The sequence below is a fragment of the Vulpes lagopus genome, chromosome 2, assembly GCF_018345385.1.
Source record: "Vulpes lagopus strain Blue_001 chromosome 2, ASM1834538v1, whole genome shotgun sequence".
In the NCBI taxonomy this organism is placed as follows: Eukaryota; Metazoa; Chordata; class Mammalia; order Carnivora; family Canidae; genus Vulpes; species Vulpes lagopus.
This window is the reverse complement of record NC_054825.1, coordinates 134,383,483-134,400,138: the sequence shown is the minus strand read 5'-3', so window position 1 is coordinate 134,400,138 and position 16,656 is coordinate 134,383,483.

Below are 16,656 nucleotides of genomic sequence, written 5' to 3'. Positions count from 1 at the left end.
CTAAGTTCCCTCTGCTTCTGTGGCCTCATCTCCAACATTCTTTCCTTTCCTCATTCTACTGTAGCCATGCTACATCTTGTTGTTCTTATAACATACCGAGCATTTGCCTACCCCAGGGCCTTTGCAATTATTATCCTTTCAATCTAGAATCCTCTTTACTCTGACATTTGCTTAGCTTAAATCCTTCAGCCTTTTTTTTCTTTCATGTGTTCAAATATCACGTCAGAAAGAGCTTTCCTGACTGACCTAAGTAAAATAGCATCTACCTCTTCATGTTCCCTATTTCCTTTATTCTGTTTATTTTTTTTTCTGTAGCATTTTTCAACTTATAGCATGTCTATTTATAGCCCCCTCTAGGTTATAAAGTCCATAGACTCAAAGACTTTGTTTTTCTTATTAGGTGTCCCAGTGTTTGGAATATTGCCTAGAATAATGGTGTTCAGTTAATATTTGTGGAATAAACAAACAAATAAATAAAAGCACCTTCTGAGAGAAAGAATCTATTTTGTTCAGATTCTAATAGTACTAGTCAAGTCAAGACATTTCCAGATGCTTCCTTCTCTTCTCTTTGCCTGACTACATTCCTGATGAAAGCAGAGGCAAATTTGTATGTGCAGCTGGGAATGGGGTGTGTAAGGAAATGGAAGGTGGGGAAATAGAGAAAAAGAAGATCATATCATTCTCTACTCTTCCAGCCTGAAAGTACTACCAGTTTGGCAGAGGGAAGTTGGTGTTTTGATTAATAAACTGTACTGGACCTTTTAATTGCTATGTTAGATTATTCTTGGCACTACAGCTGACTTAAAAATAAAGAAGAGTGTTTAAGGAAATTATGAGACTTCTCTTCACACAATTTTTCCTTCAAAGGGCAAGATAAAAATGAATCTGTAGATGGGTTACAAAGAGCCTGTGAAGGGAACAGATGTTCACCCCTCTCCCTGAATTCTATGGAGTTATGCTTATTCAACCCAATGGTTACCCTTCTATTGTGATTTTTATCATAATGCTTAATAGTCTATTGTTTACATGTTTGTGTCCTTTACTAGTCTATGAGTTTAAGAAGAGAGGGCCATTGTTTTATTAATCCTGTTTATCTAAGACCTGCCATAGTGCCTGATACTATTTAGTATTTGTTGAATAATCTCCCTGCCCTGAACTCAATTCAAGGATTACTTGAATACCAAAAATACCTTGAGTATCAAAAATGGAGTATTTGATGAAACAAATGGAGTATTTGCTTAGTTAGAGAGATTACACTGTATTCTAAGATTTAGACCCATTTACCATGATGGAAATTCCCATTCTAAGGGAAAACACTTTACTTTTGAAATACATCACAGAGTTGGCTTTATTTTTTCCTTCTTGCCCAAACTCTTAGCTACTAATCTGTTTCCCCTATTGCAGCAGGGCACGAAGGTGGCTTTTATGGAACCCAGTGTTTGGAATAAATGCTAAAATAATCCCCTTCTCTCCACATCTGGTATGGCTGTGATTCCTCTTTAAAGCCAGAGCCTGAATCCTTATTATTTAAAAGTTTGAAAGTCAATATCTTGTGTATTCTTGTGGCAAATGCAAAAACTTTAACAATGTTCTGAAAGACTGTGGAGAGGGTCTGTCTTTCAGTATAACAACTACAGAATTATTATCATTGAGATCCAGAGATGAAAAGTTATAAAACATTTTGACTCAAAGAGATGCCACATGAATTTAATAATTTTCATGTGGATAATCATTTTCCAAACAGACTGTAGCCATGACTTAATCCCTCCTAGAAAGACAGGAATGGATCTTCAAACAAACTGCCTAAGCTGTTTGTTCACAGTTTGCTTTTTGATTCAGCAAGATGGATTATGAGGGGTAACAACAAGAGCTGTGACAGCTTTGGCTACATCCCACCTGGCGTTCAATCCTTTTCTCCTTTAAAAAGCTCTCCAAGTTCATAATTATACAAAAGGATTAATCAAAGTCATTGGAGGGGTGCCTTGACTTGAAAGTGGGGGGAGGGAGAGATTTAATATGCCAATTAAAAAATCCATTGTTATAGAAAAATTCTTGAGTTGCTTTATTTGTAGAGTGAAAGCAACCCAAGTATGAATCTTATTTGAACAATGGGCTGACAATGAGGTGAAGTAAAAACATTTAGGGCCTACCCCACTGCTTTTAGTGAGTCTTTCCTGGTCAGTGACAACCCATAAATCCTCTTTGGGCACAGTGAAGCTGCCAATTTTTTAGCCTCTAGACATCGTTTCATCCATAGCGCTCATCCATGAGCACATTATATACACAACACACATGTGAATGTGAAACCTCCTCCATCGTATTCATCATCTTATCTCCTTTCTCCTATGGTTACCACCACCTTTGTTCCCCTCACCCTGGCTAGAACTGTCAGTAGGGAAGGAAAGAAAAATTAAAATGGTCTTTCAGTTTATGTGAGAATTTCAGACAGAGGAGTTGCAAAATATAGGGCTAAGTGACTACTAAGTATTTCTTTCAGTTCTGTGATGTCATGCAAAATACCTCATGGTTAGAATAGGCAAGTTAGTGTTAACTGAGGTCAGCAACTGTTTACTTTGAGCTATCAATATATTGGTTCGTCTTCATCACTCATGAAATGTATAGCAGATAATTTGCCATTAAGAATTAAAATGCTGATGTTTAAGAATAAATTACTTAAAAAATGAGAGTTAAACCAAAGCTGCCCTTATTTAGAGCAAAATCATTTTTTCTTTGCTTGCATTGAAGCAGCAGAAGAGAAGATAGAATTAACATGGAGAATTGCTATGTCCATGAGAGTGTGATATTCCTGGGAGGACCCATTAAGAAAGAGATGGAGGCTCAAAGGCCCTAAAAGATAGAGGCAATAGGTGGCAAAATTAGATGGCCTTACTCTATCATCATTCCCTGTATGGAAAGTAATTTGGTACCTGCTGCTTCCTTCTTAAAGGAGAGACTGGGTTTCTAATATTTAACTACTTAGCATGCATTTAACCATATATGTTAACAAGAAAGGAAAACCATCAGTAAGAAACCATAAATTAGATCTTGCTTTCAGAGTGAACTGTGGATTTCAACTACTTGATCAGACTTTATATCTGAGTTGTTATAAACAGCCAACATTGTTTGCATTTGACATTCTTCTCCCTTTATCGGCAGCATATAGGATGGAAGGATTGAGCAGGAGGCCAGGGGCACAGAGGTTGCCAACTGATGGGAGGAGGAAATAAATTTTTAAAATTTGGTGTTTGGTCCCTGGACCATTCAAGAATGGCAGTCTGTTAAAATATTGATGTGTGCATATGGTGTCATCTGTTCAGGATTTTCTAGTAGCAGCCAATCTTTGAGCTCTGAGCTTCAAGTTTAAGAGAAGCATGAAATGAGAATTTGGAATTATACAAGTCTTTTTCCCTCTTAAGATCTTTGATGGGTGTGCAAAATAAACATGGTACTTTTCTGCCTTTTGATTATTCAGGTTAATTATTGCTTTAATATTTTTCTGTGTTTTTTGTATTTTGCACATTATTTCAGGTTTGCCGGACCTGGGATTCAAGTACAAGTTGTTGAAATTGTTACATTTTTAACTATACCTCAGAAATGTATTGGAATTTGGTATAATCTTATTTATTTCCTTGTTTTATGTTCACGTGTTTATTGACGTCAGTTAGGCATTGTGGTTTATATGCACATTTTTCTCTCTAACATGTATATGCATTTATAAGTATACAAAATAAAAATATTTATTTCTAGTACATAAATGCATTTTTATTTTTTTAGTGTGTACATATAACATTTATTTTCAGTGTATATAGTCACAGATATTTTTCAGTGGTATTTGAAATTTAATTTTTTATTCTATTTTTCTTTGAAATTTATCAGTATACTTGATTAAGAAATCAGCTTTCATCTTTTTGCATATGATATGAGTGTTTTTTTCCTTTTAGGTAACAAACATACTTTTAGGCTAAGTAAGGTTTGGGGATGGGGAAAGCGGCAGGGAGTTTCCAGGATGAAATTATTAGATCCCTGAAGAAGCAGAATGTTAAAGCCTATCTAGTGACAATTGTTTGGCACTAGCCTAGTAGGAGCAGGTTTTAACATGCAAATCCTGTTTTGTTGCTCTTGTTTTCCTGGTAGCCAAACAAAACCAAGATAATAATTTTCACCCCACCCACAACTGCTCATAATGGGCTCTTCTTATTCAAGAAAGAAAATAAAGACACATTCCTTATTTGTTTTTGAGAGTCTGAACTCTGTGGAAATACTGAGGCTAAAACCAGGAGGAGGAAAATAAATATTATACTAAATGATATCAAATACAAAAGAAAATATTTACACTTCTATGAACAGGGACCTACAGACAGGGCACACAAAGGAGGCAATTAATAAAAATGACATGTTTTCTATAAGAGTGGCATTGTGCAACATTTGTGGTTATGGACCTCTTGATAATCTATTAAAAGAATAATACATAATCACACAAAATTTGTGTGCAACTTTGGGTGATAAGACCAAGAACCCCTAAAACAGAGAAAAGGACAATAATTTTAGGTCGTCACTTCTTCATTATTTATTCAGAGAAGTCCTAACTAAGGACATTTATTACTTTTTTATGTTCTTTCAGAGCAACATCTATCTCAGATGTCCATGGTTATAAATCAATATTTATGGTGTGATTATTTGCTTAATATCTATATCTTTAACTTGACTGTAAGTTCTATGCAGGCAGAAATACCCATACTCACTGTTTCATTTCCCATGATGAGCATAGCTCCTGGGGGCATAGTAATCACGTAAATATCTGTTGAATAAGTCAAAAAATGATGGATATGACACTAAATATAGAGGTTGGAGAATATAGCTAGGCTTATGTGTGCTAGAATTGTCAAATCAAGCTTCATGAGGAGGCAGTACCAGTTTAAACTATATTTATTGAGCGTGTATTATGGGTTGGGACTTAGACTATACATGGGATGGGAATGATATCTAGTTTGTTTTTGAAAGTTAGGAAGTTTTGGTAGTCACAGAAGTCACTTGGGAAATAGCAGGTTTGAAGAGTACTGTTAAGTACAACCGATGAGAAAACTAGCACTCCTGGTACATGATGGATAATTGCAGAAAACATGATGGGACCAAGTTATGAATGGTTTTGACCAAGATGTCAAACAGGTTGGATTGTTCATAAACAGACCTTGTAATGAGGTTTTGTGTGCAAGTGATTTCTTAAGGATGTGCTCCCAGATAAAACAAGTAAGGGATTAAGGGTAAGAAGCCAAGCAAGGGTATGTATGTTTTTAGGTAAAGTCCTTCTTTTCGTTTGGTCCCACCAGGGAGTTCTGAAGTGTAAATTATACCTCAGAACGTGCCCAGATCCAGGCAAGAGAGCTAGGCATTCATACTTTCATGTTACTTAGGCATTGACTAAGAGCTACCCTCAGGGGATATAAATCCCCAGGCCCTTTCTGTTTTCTCTGCAGGACCAAAGATGCAGTAACACTAGCCACACAAGAGCAGTCATCAGAAAAGTAGCATGTATTGATGGCCTTTAGAAACAAATCACACTGAAGCCAGAGGATGGGTACATAGAAAAGTCAAAGAGATAGGAAGGAATCTGGGCAGAGCACTTGCAGTGGCTGCTAACCGGAGTCCTAGTGTAACTTAATAGGCACTAGAGATTCATTGCAGTGGTTCCCAAACTTGGCTGTATATTAGAAACATGCTAGAAATACCTGAGGAGCCTTTAAAGAAAAAATTAATGTCTGGGATCCATCCAAGATGAGTTAAATCAGAACTTCTTTAGGTAGAACTTGGGCATCAGTGCTTTTTAAAAGCTCCTCCTGTGGGATCGAAGGACTGACTTGAGCATAGGCTCCTGGGCAAGGATGTGGCATGATGTAAGCAATATTTTAGGGAGATAAATGGGCAGGGATTTATAGGCTGGATTAAAGGGAGAAAAAATGGATACTAGAATATTGGCAAAAAGTGATAATGTGAACTGTGATGGTGGGGGAAAATGGAAATAAAGGGACAAATTTGAGATATTTATTAAAGAAAAATCCAGAAAATTTAATAACTGATTGGATTTGAGAGCTTGAAGAGACAGAGAAGTCAAAGGTGGTATGAAGATTTCCCAGCTGGGAGTCAGGCTTCAAAGCAATGTTCCTTGAAGTACTGTGATGCTCAGACTGTATGGAAAACTGTATCAGTACAGCCCTTTGACATTTTTCAGTTGGAAAAGGGAAGATGGTTATTATTAATGAGAACGCTTGTTACGGGGCCTAGGTTATTCTTTGGTTACAACTTAGAAATTCTGCTAGTTCTTTCAAGCTAGAAAAGATTGTTTAAATCATACAATCCTTAAGATAATGAAACTAAATATATCTTATGTGTCTTGGGAATTTTTTCCTATGGAACTTGGACCGTAGGCATTTGGAAGATGGTGTTCATCATCCTCTATCATACTGTGCTAGTGTCAGTATTCTGGTCAACAGGATTGACATTGGTTATTCTGATATTATTTTTTTTAAGATTTTATTTATTTATTCATAAGAGATACATACACAGAGGCAGAGACATAGGCAGAGGGAGAAATAGGTTCCCTGCTGGGGAGTCTGATGCAGGACTCGATCCCAGGACCCCAGGATGACACCTGGAGCCAAAGTCAGACTCTCAACCACTGAGCCACCAAGGTGTCCCTAATTCTGCTATTATTATTGCTAATTATATAAGTTTATAGCCATCTGTCTTATCTTCTTAGTCATAAGTTCTAACCCTTGACATGACATGTCTTACGAGATATACCAGTAACATTTTATGCTTTTTAAAAATGTGGTGAAGTATCTCTTATGTTTGTGGAGTAATGTGAACAACTTTTCTCTCTTGATGCAATAATTATGCAAGCAATTGAAGTTTACATATTTTGCCTTAATCATGTAATATTTCTTTATAGTCATAAATACTAGTGCCATTCTTTTTGTATAATACTTTCTTAACCTATCACATGAAGAATCCAGCAAGATAAGGAAATAAGTACTATTATCCCTACTTTACATCTGTAATAGTTGAGGCCAGTTTAGTGACTTGCCCATGGTTGCTTAGTACATAAAGTGGTGGGAAGAAAGCATGAAATCATAGCTTTTGTTTCCCAACTCAAATCTCTTTTCTTTACGCATTTCGCTCTCATTTTAAAGCACTGGGAAGTGATTCTTCTGAGTTCTGCTTTTCTTAGGTAGTAATCATAAATTTGGTTATCTTACTTGTAAAATGTGAGCTGTGACTTTTAATTTGGAGCCACAATGGCAACAACAACAGATCTTAACTTTGATACTATCTATCAGATGCTAGAGACTGTGCTTGGCATTTTATAAACATTTTCTCTGATCTTCTTAAAAATCCTATATAGTAGGTAAGTAATAGCCTAATTTTGTAAATAATAAACCTGATATTTTCTTTACAGAATGATGTTTTTCCCCCCAAATAATAGTTGTGTTTATTAGACATTACACTTCAAAGGAAAGAAGAAATGGAAAAATGTATTCCTAGTTTTAAAGTTTGTACTGCAGACAGATATTTATTGAAACCATACTCTTTAAATAGCTTTCTTATGTTATGCTTAATGTTTTACTAAGATTTTGGTTTGATTAGTTTCTAATGATAGTTCTTCAAGAATCATTTCTTCCTATCTCCTTTAAGACATCTACTAGTTTTAAAGCTCTGAATATTTTTGGATAATGAAGAATTTAATTCCCCCTTATTTACAGTGGATATGTTCTAAGACTTCCGGTGGATGCCTGAAACATTGGAAAGTACGGAACCCAATATATACTATGCTTTTTTCCTATATATAAAGTTTAATTTTTAAAAGTTTTTATTTTAATTCTAGTTAGTTAACATACAGTGTTATATTAATTTCAGGTGTACAACATAGTGATTCTACAATTCCATAAAACATCTAGGGCTCATCATAACAGGTACACTCCTTAATCCCCATGACCCATCCACCTCCCCTCTGGTAAGTCAGTTTGTTTTCTATAGTTAAGAGTCTGTTTCTTGGTTTCTCTCTCTCTCTTTCTCTCCCTTTGCTTGTTTGTTTTGTTTCTGAAATTTCACATATGAGTGACATCATATAGTATTAGTTTCTCTGACTGACTTACTTAACCTAGGATTGTACTGTCTAGCTCCATCCATATTATTACAAATGGCAAGATTTCATTTTTTATGGCTGAATAATATTCCATTGTGTGTGTGTGTGTGTGTGTGTGTGTGTGTGTGTGTATGTATATATATCATGTCTTTCAGACTTTTCCCCTATACAATTTTTTCCTTTGGCTGGCTCTAACATGTATTCTTTTGCTATTAAAAACTATAATGATACTATAATGATAAGTCTAATATTTTCCTGAGTCCTGTGAGTTGTTCTAGTGAATAATCGAACCTAAATGTGGATATGGGAACTGTTGAATTTGTAATTAACTGATCTAAAGTGAGTGTAGCCCTTTGGGACCCCTGAACTTATGGCTGGTGACTAAAAAGAAGTCTTGTGGGGGACTGTCCCCTCTGATTTTGCATTTTGGCTTAATCTTCGCAGTTGGTGAAAGAAGTTTTGGGCAAATTTGGCAGTCTGAAGGACTGTGCCTCAGACCTTGAGTTTGACCAACTTTGAGTAAGGATAAGGCAGAGAATTTTATAGGATTGATATGTAGATGGAGAATGAAATTCTATTTCTGGAACTGTTAAGCTGGGGATGTTAAGCTGAAAAGATATGGTTGACCATATGGACTACCATGTGATAATAGCCACATGCAGAATGTAGATAAGTAGAGTAATAGAATCATGAAATAGAAAAAGAGAGCCTTGATAATGTTGTTTGAACCCATTGATTTTACTGTGCCAGACATCACATGTATCCCTGGCTTCCTGATTCAGTAAATCATTTAATTTCCTTTTTGCAGAAACTAGTTTGAACTGGCGCTCACCACTGCAGTCAAAAAGCTTGTCAAACATCTGTTCTTTGGATCCAGTGTTTCTCCTGGAGAATCACTAAGCTCCACATGTATTACTGAATGAAATTTTGATCAGGAGTCTCCTTATTATTGTGTAATTCTGATAATCAATTAGAACTTCATTTCACATATACTTTCAATTTGTATTTATTAAAGAAGAAGGCTTATCTCTATGACAACATTTAATTAATGAGGCCCAAGTTTACCCCCCTGAATTTTATTGTTTATCTTACTGTATATATGGGTATATCTTATTGTATATATCTATATAAGTATTGATATAGATGTTTTGTGTGTGTGTGCAGAAATTGAGAATAGAGGGAAAATGTAAAGTCAAAAAGATTCTAGAAATACGTATACTTCCTAAATATTCTTTTTTGAGCAAAGGAAATAACCAAATAAAAGCTAGATGTTGTGAGTACACAGACTTGAGATTGGAAGCAAGAGTTTTGGATTAGAATTTTATGGTGCATAAATTCCTATATACAGAAATTTGCCCATTTACAAATTAGTGAATAGAATTTATTCAAGTACAGACTATAAATACACACACACATTTAAAAATGATTGAATTTTCCATAATAAAAAGTAATAAATATTTATTTTAGAAAATGGAGAAAATATTTGTTCAAGATGTATTTCATTAGCACTTAGTATCACATGAGACAGTCTAAAAATATAGCAGTGAACAAGACAGACACAGCTTTGCTCTCATGGGGATTAAGGTTTAGTGGGGTATAAAGAAAACAAAAATTATCCATAATCTTAGTCTCTGAAAGAAAATGGTTGATATTTTAGTGTGTTTTCAACATAGGTGCTTGAGTGGTATGTATTTAACACAACTGAAATTATGTTTTGCATATTGTCATGGATTCTACTCCTTTCCTTTAGCTATCTTTAATCTTGCCTTGACAACATTTTTAACAGTTTTTTTTTTTTTTAAGAAAGATTTATTTATTTATTTGAGAGAGAGAGAAACCACATGTGCACAAGCTGGAGGGGCAGAGGGAAAGGGAGAGGAAATTTCAAGCAGACTCCATGCTGAGTGTGAGCCTGACTCTGGCCTTGATCTCGCAAACCTGAGATCATGACCTGAGCTGAAATAAGAGTCAGATGCTTAACCATCTAAGCCACCCAGGTGCCTTGCTATTTAGCATACCACAAAAACAATATATTTTAGTGATCACTAAAAGTGAGGCATATTTATTTACCGTTCTAGAAATCTTTTTTAAAATTATAATACTGTATAGGATGAATAGTTTTGTTCATGTATATTTGTTTAGGCCCTGATTATTTCATTAAGATACATTCTTAAAAATGAAACGAATGGTTAAAAAGACAGGAGTACTTTATTTTTATTTATTTGTTTTTTTAAGCAGTCCTCACATCTTGTGTGGAGCCCAGTGCGAAGCTTGAACTCACGACCCTGAGATCAAGACCTGAAATCAAGAGTTAGTCATTTAATTGACTTAGCCACTCAACTACCCTCCAAAAAATATTTTAAAGGTTCATTTTAATATATATATTTTTTCTCTAAAAATGAGTATATTATGTTAGATTCCTAACCATAAGAAGAGTAAGAAAATGCTTATTTCATTTCACCTTTGACATATTGATGTACATTTTTTTCTGGCATTGTTTTATAGTTTTGTTTAAGGATGCTATTCTGCAGTATACCTTTTAACTGGTTATTTCAGGCATATAAGAAATCAATTGATATTTTCTCATGCAATGCTCATTTTGCAGCAGTGGTCTGATTCTGGAATAGCAACCAAACTCACAAGGCATAATAGACTTCATGCAGCTGTAGGTCAATTTAACATTAGGAAAAATATAGATAGACATTAGTTCTAGGGTCCCTTCCACTTTTATATAGCTTATTAGGTAGTCTCCTGAGGGCTATAGTAATGGGGCTCACTCCCCAGTGCCCTATGTCTTATCAGTATAGATTATTTACTACTTGATAAATAATTTCAAAAATGAGTAGCAGGAGCTTGCCCTAGTACAAATCCTTAGCTAGAGATTATTATTTATCTTGGAATCACTGTAAATATACTCCTAACAATTTTTTGAATTAGTCATAGCCATCCTTGAGGCTAGAGGAAAGAAATCGGTTGTTAACTCTTTTAACCTTTGATTTAGAATATTCTTTGTAATTCTGACTTTTAGAGTTTATTATCTTGTGTTTGTGAGTGTTATAGGTAGATAGTTCTTTCTCTTTTTTTTAAAGCTTTTATTTATTTATTCATGAGAGACACACAGAGAGAGGCAGAGACATTCGCAGAGGGAGAAGCAAGCTCCTCGCAGGGACCCCGATGTGGGACTCCATCCCCCACCCAGGATCACGTCCTGAGCCAAAGGCAGATGCTCAGTCACTGAGCTACCCAGGTGCCCCTCAAGTTTAATTCCATCATGGTCAGATAACACACCCTATGATTTCAATTATTTTAAATTTGTTACAGTTTATTTTATAGTCTTGGATATAGTTTATTTTGGTACATATTCTATGGGCATTTGTAAAGAATGTATATTCTGCTTTGGCTGGGTGGGATGTTCTGTAAATGTTGATCAGGTACTCCTGGTTGATGGTGCAGTTGAGTTTTTTTATTTCCTTGCTGCTCTTCAGTCTAGATGTTCTATTTTTTGAGAGAGAAGTGTTGATGTCTTCAACTATAATTCTACATTTCTTTTCAGTTCTAATAGTTTTTGCTTTACATATTTTGCAGCTGTGTTGTTTGGTACATACATATTTGAGATTTTTAATCTGCTTGGTGGATTGATGCTTCCATCATTATATGGTGTCCCTCTTTGTTTCTGGTAATTTTCTTTGCTCTGTAGCTTGTTTTATCTGCTTTGGATGTAGCCACTTTTCTTTTTTTTTTTTAATTAATTTTTACTTTATATCTTTTTTCATCCTTTTATTTTAAACTTATATATTGTTATATATATTTAACAATTTTTTAAAAGATTTTTAAAATTTTTTATTTATTCATGATAGACATAGAGAGAGAGAGAGGCAGAGACACAAGCAGAGGGAGAAGCAGGCTCCATGCAGGGATCCCGATGTGGGACTCGATCCCCAGACTCTAGGATCACACCCTAGGCCAAAGTCAGGGGCTAAACCGCTGAGCCACCCAGGGATCCCCAAAACTTATATATAGTTATATTTGAACTGAATTTCTTGTAGGTCACATATTCTTGAGTCATGCTTCTTAATCTACTGTCCTAATTTTTGTCTTTAGTTAGTGTATTAGACTATGTATATATATATATATATATATATATATATATATATATATATATTTTAGACTATGTATATTAATGTAATTTTGATATGTTAGAGCTTAAGTCTGCTATTTTTTTCTGTTGTTCTCTGTTTTTTTTTTTTTCCTTTCTTGTCTTTTTCTTGCCTTCCTGTGAATTACTTAAAACTTTTTGAGTATCTCATTTTCATTTATTATAATGGTTTTGAGTATATGTCTCTGTGGCTTTTCAATGATTACTGTAACTATTATATTATCCATACATAAGTATCAGTCTATTAGTGTTATTTTACTAATTTGCCTCAAAATGCAGAAAACTTACCTCCTTTTACCTTCTTTTGCTTTCAACAATTTATAATAAAATTGTCCTAAATACTTCCTGTATGCACATTAAGGACCACATCAGATACTGTATACTTCTGTTTGAACCATCAAGCAAACTTTAGGAGACTCCAGAGGAGAAGGAAACTGAATCCTAATTATCAGTATTTTTACTTACTGTGTTCTTTCCTCATTCCTGATGTTGCATTATTCCTAACTTAATTATTTGATTTCATTTAGAAAATATCCTTTTAACCATTTTTTAAGGGTGTTTCTGCTGGCAACATATTATCATAGTTTTCCTTCATTTGAGAATATATTGATTTTGCCTTCACTTTTGAAGGATAATTTCATTGAATATAGATTTCTGATTTCAGAACTATTTCATTTTGATACTTGAAAGAAAAATATCATGCCACTTTCTTCTGGTTTCCATGGTTTCTGGTGAAATATCCAGTGTCATTTGAATTGTTTTCGCCTGTAGTTAAGGTCAGTTCTGTAGCTGCTTTGAAATTTTTGTTTTGTCTTTAGTTTTCAGAAGTGTAACTATTTTCTGTCTTGATATGGATTTTTTTCTTTTGGTTTATCCTGTTTGGGGTTTGCTTATTGTCTTGAGTTTTAGGTTTATGTCTTTTGCCAAATTTGGGAACTTTTCAGCTGTTACTTTTTCAGTCTTGCCTTCTTCCTCTTCTAATCTTGGACTTTTATCACACAAATTTTAGGTCTTTTGTAATAGTCACAAATCTTTGAGGGTATGTTCCTTTTTTTTTTTTTTTTTGGTCTATTTTTTCTGTTATTCAGATTGGATAATTTCTATTAGAGTCTTTTTTTTTTTAATTTTTATTTACTTATGATAGTCACAGAGAGAGAGAGAGAGAGGCAGAGACACAGGCAGAGGGAGAAGCAGGCTCCAAGCACCGGGAGCCCGATGTGGGAATTGATCCCGGGTCTCCAGGATCGCGCCCTGGGCCAAAGGCAGGCGCCAAACCGCTGCGCCACCCAGGGATCCCCTATTAGAGTCTTTAAATTCAGTTATTCTTTCCTCTGTCACCTCTCCTATCACAACATGGAGTTTGTGCTGATACATTGAGTTTTTGTTTTGGTTATTGTATTTCTAAGTTCCAATGTTTCCATCTGGTTCTTCTTTATATCTTTTAATTATTTTTGCTGAGACTCTCAGTATTTTCATTTTGTCAAGTGTGTTTATAGTTATTTGTTGATACATTTTTATGATGGCTTTTCTTTTTCATATTTAAAGACTTTATTTTTTTAAGAGCAGTTTTAGGCTTATAGCAAAATTGAGAGGAACGTACAGAAAACTCCCATAAACCTCCTGTACTCATACGTGTATAGCCTCTCCTGTTATCAATATACCCCAACAGAGTAGAGCATTTGTTATAATTGGTGAATCTACATTGACACATCATAATCACTCAAAGTTCATGGTTTACATTAGGTTTCACTCTTGGTGTTGTACATTTTGTGGGTTTATAAAAATGGCGAATAAACATATGAAAAAAATGTTCCACATCATATATTATCAGGGAAATACAAATTAAAATAACTATGAGATAGTACTACAATCCTATTAGAATGGCCAAAATTTAAAAAGTCAATTGTGAGTAGGGATGTGGAGTAGCAGAACTCTCATTCATTGCTAGTGCAAATACAAAATGATACAGCCACTTTGGAATACAATGCAGCAGTTTATTGCAAAACTAAACATATTCTTGCAATATGACTTAGCAATTGCACTAGGTATTTATGCATAGGAGTTGAAAACTTATGTCCACAAAATAACGGCCACATTGATGATTATAACAGCTTAGTTTAATTGCCAAAATTTAGTGAATGGATAAGTCAACTGTGGTACATCCATACAATGGAATATTTTTCAGCATAAAAAGAAATGAACTATCAAGTAGTGAAGAGACATGGAAGAAACTTGAATGCATATTACTAAGTGAAATAAGCCAATCTAAAAGACATACTATATGATTCAAACTATATGACACCTTGGAAAAGTCATAACTATGGAAACAGTAAAAAGATTAGTGATTGCCAGGGATTGGTGGGGGTTAGTGGTTGTAAGGAGTATATAGATTGAGCACAGATACTTTTTAGAGCAGTTAAAGTATTCCTTATGATACAAGAATGATAGTTTTTTTTGGTCTATTTTTTTCTGTTATTCAGGTTGGGTAATTTCTATTAGAGTCTTTAAATTCAGTTATTCTTTCCTCTGTCACCTTCCCTGTCACAACATGGAGGTTGTGTTGCAATTATACATTCATCCAAATCTATAGTATGATAGCTTTTAAAAATTTTTGTAAAGTGATTCTTAGATATCTGTCATCATAGTGTTGGCATGTATTAATTATTATTATTATTTTATTTAATTTGCATGTTTCCTAGCTATATCATATGATGTTTGGCTGCAGTGAAGCTGTAATTGTCTAAAAATTTTCTGTCATATAAAGAAACCTTTTTCTGGTCCTTTTCTAGAGAGAGAGTAAATTTCTGGTGTTTTTGTTTTTGTTCGTTTGTTTGTCTGTACCTTTTGGCATATGCTGGCTTTCAGTTTGTTCAGTGCCACAGTTAGGATATATGAGGCAATGAGAAAGCCAGGGAAACTCATCATCACATCTTCTTTTCAGTCCTGAGTTCCCTGTTTAGTCTGCCTTCTTTCTTTACTTTCCAGAGTGCTTTCATATTTGTTCTATATAAAAGACATTCAGGATTTTTTGTTCTATTTAACAGGAAAAATAGGGAAAAGCACATTTACTCTATATTCCCAGAAATGAAAGCCCATTGTGTCTACTTTGATAATTCTTTTCTTTTCTTTTTTTTAACCTCTTGAAAGATAATACCTATCCTTAATATAATATATGTCAACACAGTATATGTGAAGATAGATTTCTTTTATTGTTTACTTGGGAGTTGACTGAACCCATTTCTAGCTGCAAGATGGGTAGATATACTGAGTTTCTAGTATAAATCCCACTATCTAGATTGTAGACATTTACCAAGTTGGTTGTTTTAGCTAAACTATGATAGAATCACCTGTTTGCCACAACTTTGATTCTCTGCCAATATGAATTAATGGAGTATATATAGGTCTCTTAAAAGAAACTTTTAAAATCAATTCCAGTCTCTTTCCCTGCTATATAAAACTATGACTCTTACCACCAGGACATAATATGTGACTTCTAATCCTCATGTATGCTTTGCCTCCTCGGTCCTCTTATTTTTTGGAATGTTGCAGGCTGTAAAAAGATACTGGGGAGTTTGAGAAGGGGAAATAGAGTTTTATGATATAGCTATCATATCTCCTTCGACTCAGATCAGAAATAATCTTTTTTTCTGATTGGATATAGGCATGTTTCTCCAAGCCAGAGGATCAGAGTGAGTGAGAAAGAAAGTTTTCTACTATCTAGGTAGGCCATCCTTGTTTTCAGAGTGATGCATAGATCAGCCATCACTTGCTTTGCTCATTTCAGCTTCGTTGGTTTATTAGATAAGGGCAATTCCTTCCAAATTTAGGCAATAATTAGTCAGTTTTAAATGTTACAGTTTTTAATCTTTTTTGTTGTTGTTGTTCCTTATAGGTATTTTGAGAAGGGAGTGGCAGCTAGGCTGATGCCATTTAGAACTAAAATCTCCCAGACTAAGCTAGTCTTAAAAGAAATTTAAAAGTAAGTCTAAGCAAAAATAAGTCTGCAAAAATTAAGTTCCTAAAATAATCTCTTCATTTAAAAATCTGTGACATAAAAAATAATTTTATTGTTTGAGTTTTTAAACCTTTTCAAATATGTAAATCAAGCTCCTCTTGATATTTGAATAGGTGCTATCTGCTGATCTGTAACTGAGCCAGTTTTTGCGTTTGGGCCTGAATTTAATACTTAATTCCAATAGATGAAACATGGAGGACACTATAAGCAATGAAGCATTTGTACATTTTTAATTTAATACTTTCCTAAAGCTTAGATTTACTTAGTAGTAATTCACATAGATAGAGTTTTTAAAGGTACTTGTTATTAATTACCTACACTATTCTGACAAGGAAGTCACTTGAG